A 5,282-nucleotide genomic window follows, 5' to 3' on the forward strand; every position below is an offset into this window, starting at 1 on the left:
TGAATGGGCTACAAAAATACGCACTCAAAATCTTTTCTAAATATCTAGTTGAAAACATCGATATTTTTACGAAGCTTGAAACTTAGATTTATTCGGTTTTTGATAAGGAATAAACCATATTTTTTATAAAAAAATCATAATTAAAATCAAATAATAATAAAAGATAGTAAAAACTTGTCAATATGTGAGTGTCTTATAGTTATGATAAGCATTATGTAATGAAAACTGTAACACTTATCCCTCACAGTCGAAATCCCATCCAAGCCGCGTTAAACTAATATTATTCGCTTCAAGTTCTACTAACTGCATTGCTTCGCCAAAGAAAGATCTCCGGTTTGTGACCACTGGTAACAAGCGCGAGCAGGTATCAGAGGATCTGATGAAACTAACAATCTATTGAACCGTTTTCTAAATTTTCCGTGCGACTCGTTTTCCTACTAAATATAGATCTCTCTAAAGTTTCTAAAGTCCTTGTTCGAACTAAATCCGCTTTTTATTCATTTAGCAGCCTTAAAATAATAAACAGTTTAAGTTCGAAACGAAACAAAATTAAACATAACCACAAGTATATTTAAAATCAAAGTGCAATTTTTAAAACCAATTTATTTAAAAATGCTCGAAGTGCTTTTGGTTTTGAACTCGAATTCTTAATAAGGAACATATTTTATTGCAGTGCTGCCGAATTTAAAAGCGATTTGCTCAATAATAAAAAAAAAACAAAATATTTTTAAAAGTACACTTGCAAAAAAAGAGGTTAGTTTTCTTACAGTAAATTTGAATTTCACATTTTAATTTCTAAGCTTAGAAAAAACTATTGTTCAAATTTGTCAAGTTAAGACACGCATATCTCCCAGTCTAAAAACGATAGAAAGCTGAAAACGTACCCCCAAATGTAGAATTTAATGGGGAATAAACCCCAGTTCTTAAAAATTGAGTTTTGAGCACGCTTGGCCCCAGTGCGCGGCGGCACGGTTAAATACTTAACGAATTTCAAAATGAAAAATAAACGGCTCTCCTTACTTTCGATATTCTTCAGTGCTGGGGGTGGTTGGAAGAAAGAAAACTTTGACCACCCTAATATGTACATTAGGGTGGCCCAATTTTTTTTCGTCCAGCCACCCCACAGATTGGAAGAATATCAAAAATAAGGGTACACGTATTTTTTTTATTTTGAAATCGGTTATGTATTTTACATGGAGAAAAGACATTGCTATAAAATCGTTAAAAATAAATATTTTTTTATGGAATTATACTATTTCCCTTCAGAAGTCTTCAGAAAATAACACTGTGATGATTATTATTTTATGTTTTCATAACCACATCACGCACGACCAGCTCAATGGATGTGTTTATTTTTTATTTTGCATTCTTCTCGATTATTTCTGTAGGTACGTGGTAAAAATTTTGAAAAATAGGCTGGCCAGATATTTGAAAATGTAAAATTATTTAAAGGCTCAATAAAATATTTAAGTTTCTTCATCAAAACTAAAAGCGTGTGAAGATATTTAAAAATATTTTTGAACTGGGTTGCCACATTTCTAAAAAATTGAGCGATGATTAATAGATTAATACAAATTTAAGTTCATTTAATACCACAATATGGGTATCACACGAAAGGTGTACGCATAAGCTTTGGACTAACAAGTTCTTAAAAAGGGTTGCCACATGAAGTTCTTACGAACTTAAATAATGTGCGCAGATGATCTTATGAAAACGGGTAGAGAGTCGTCACTACACTGAGGGAAATAATGCATAGTAAAAGTGAATACTTTTTATTTGATTTTCGTTTAAAAATGTTGGTATTTAAAAATAGTACTTTCATACCAAAATTTAGCACGCACGTATTTGAATGTCCACATCTAAGTATGTATATCGCAGGCTGAATGGAAGATCGCCCTATTTCAGAATTCGATTCAAAAACGCCTTATCTCAGCTGCCGATTCAATAACGCCCTATTTCAGCACATTTTTAATACATTTTGAAGTGACATAGGTTGTTCTTCAACCAAATTTTGAGATAGGACGTTTTTCAACACAACTCTGGAATAGGGCGCTCCTGGAAAGCTATTTGAGATAGGATAGGATATTTGATTATCCTATGTATTTTTGGGCCACCCTAATGTACATATCTACACATATAAAAGTATGATACAAAAAAGATCTTGTATAAAAGTACATATTTCAAACGAAAATAAACAAGTTCGCATCCTCACTGGCATGGCTCCAAGCTGTTCGGTGGATGATTCAGCGGGCATAAAAATACATATGCTTGTGTGGTTGAACTGTAGAAAGGCCCCAACTAAAATTTTTCATGCTTTGCAGAAGAAGCAAATACAACTTTTTTAAAAGGTCAAACCCTTCATGTATGTGTAATTCTGTGTTTTTTTTTTTCAAAAAGTGAAAAAGTGATGATAAATGCTCGCAATTGATATCGCAAGCAGCGTTGCCACAGACACATGTTTTTTCCAACCAAAATTTCCTACCATAACCAACCAAAACCTACCAAACATTTTTTCAGTTTTAATATTTTTTTCAATGTCAAATTTATTAAAAACATAGCTAACATAGCATTTAGTAAAACTAAAACACAGCTAGTACAATAAAAAAAAAAACGATTTATTTTACTGTACATACATACATATCGTCATTAGATACGAATAAAGACGCGAGCTCAAAAGTTGACAGCGAAAAAAAATTTCGGCGAAGGAGGACTCTTAACATAGGCGAGGACAAAGAAAGACGCGTTAACCCCTTTGACGGGGAAGAAAGACGAAGAAGACTTATTTTCGCGGTCAACTATGTTTGCGAGTATACGAATTCTCCAAAGAGTTTTTCCGGAATGATGTTGAATCCATGTTTACGCGTCTTTTTTCGCAAATTTTTTTCACGCATCCTTTTTCGCCGTCAAAAGACCCTAACGTCTTTATTCGTGTCAAGTAACTATATTATTATTATTACGTCGGAGATACCCGCGTTCCGACTTAAGAAGATATATTGTGCTAAATCCAAATTATAATCGCTTCAATATTAGGCTATTTAAAATGTTCAGCACTTTGGATGATGCCATGTTCCAAATTTTAGATGGAGAAGACAATCCTTCCCCAAGGTGGATCAATCTACTATTCTTGCTTCGTGGACAGGCACATTGAATATACTCTGGGATTTCCTTCACCGGCCGACAAAACCTACAGTCAGTCTCTAGAGAAATACCCTTTAATTCAATCGGTACGTTAACTTGCAGTGTGCTGTCAGGTAGCCAGTAAAAGTTTTAAGTTCAAGGTATTTTTCGGAGTTCCTCCTGAAAAGTTATGAATCTCTTTGATTGTCTTATTCGCTTCGACTTCCGCCAGTGTGCAGCAATTCCCAGCTAGCTCCTAAGTAGGTCTGCAGTGTATCGCAAAAATGCTCGGAACTATGCAAACGCATTTGGGCACCACTCTTTGCAAGACAGTCAGCCCTTTCGTTGTCTTCAAACCCTTCATGTCCCTGAACCCTCCACAGCGGTACGCTATAGTGGGCTCCCAGGTGTCTCAAGAGTTCACAAGCCTTGATGGTGTTTTAAAAGACTCTAAGGCTTCTAACGCTGCCTGAATATCTGACATAATATTTATTCTGGCCTCATTTGCCTTCTACGATAAAATTCGCAAACACATAATTCTATTGCGAAGACCGCCCAGATTATGGTTGGGTACAAGCCCATTGGCAGACTTTCCTGGAATCTTGGTCCAAGTACGCCATAAAGTATATATGGATGTTCGTATTGTATATTGTCAATAATAAGGGTATACGTTTGTACTGAGGAATCATGTGTGCGGCCGCCGTTATACGAACGCACCGCTGAAATATTTTAGATACATATTTTCTATTTTTCTCAAATAACTATTACTCGTAGTCCCGAAACCTACCACAATCCAATCAAGCCTACCAAATGGAAAAAAACCTATCAGTTTTGGTAGGAAATGCCTATGTTTGGCAACACTGATCGCAAGCGAATAAAATTCGAGATTTTGTTCGACAAGACTCTCGCAAACGAATCGCTCTCCTGTAAAATTTGAGAGCCGCAAGATAGGCGGTTTAGCAATTGGTCGATGGGCGGTTTTGCAAAAACATCGATGATATGTACATATTAGGTTTGTTCGTCGAAAATCCAGCAAGAATTATCCAACACTCAAAATATCAGAGAGTAAGAAAAAATTTTCTCAAATTCTCTCTCATGCTGAGAAACTTGCAAATTTCTGCACGAACGCAAATTTGCAGGAATTTGCAAGTTTCCCTGCCAGCTGGCGTCCACGGTTGCATTTCAAACATAAAAAATTTTTATAGAATTTTTAAAATTCTTTCGGATGGCCAAAAACAGGATATACATGTATATTTCTTGTTGTTCTGACTTTCTTTGACATACATTTCAATTTCTTCATCGTACTAGCTGTTGGGTTTCTTAAATCGACTCTGGTTGCAATTGCATTCCGATTGCGAATATCATTTTTTTCAGCCGAATTAAGTTCAAATCATTGGAATTAACGAAATTAATTATATCAACAATTATTTACTTCCTTTTTTCATAAAAAAATCGCTCGTGTTTATAAATTTTTAAATTTAACGAACTAATTTATTCAAATTATTTTAGACAAAAATGCAACCATGCGCCACAACCACATGTTTTTCGTGTTTGCAAATTCTTGCTGGCAAAATTTTTTCCAGCAAGAATTTGCAACTTCTCTCCAAGAGAACTGTCACTTTGCTCTCACAATTTTTGAGTGTTGGATAATTTTTTGGTCTGCACGAACGCGATTTGGGCAAAAATCGTGATAATTCGTACATATTCGTACAAATTTTTTGCTCGACGAACAAACCTATTATGTACTATGTATAATATGAGTTTGAATGATTGGAATGTTTTCCATTCATTCATTCACATTCTTCCATTTGAAGGTAGAAAATATAAAACAAAATGTATATTCATAACTAACAAAATTCCAAACGCTGAGTGTTTTGTATGTGAAGTAAAATATTCAAATCTACCGTACTCTGTTTGGCTAGAAGTTTGAATGAATTCATGCAGCCCCATAGTACCTATACATATCTATGTACACTATGTGAGAATTTTAGGGGCACTAATTTTTTCGTAAATACGAAATGAATTTGACCACTTTTTGAAATATTTTCGAAGTTTTACATGGAAATAAACTTTTTCTTTTTTTGAAATAATTAATTAATAATAATGAGACGAAAGCTGTTAGGATTTTTCTCTTGACGTGCAACTTTTTTGTAGAAAAACATTTA

This window comes from Rhagoletis pomonella, unplaced genomic scaffold, assembly GCF_013731165.1.
Source record: "Rhagoletis pomonella isolate Grant_MI unplaced genomic scaffold, Rhpom_1.0 Rhpom_scaffold_00004, whole genome shotgun sequence".
NCBI lineage: Eukaryota > Metazoa > Arthropoda > Insecta > Diptera > Tephritidae > Rhagoletis > Rhagoletis pomonella.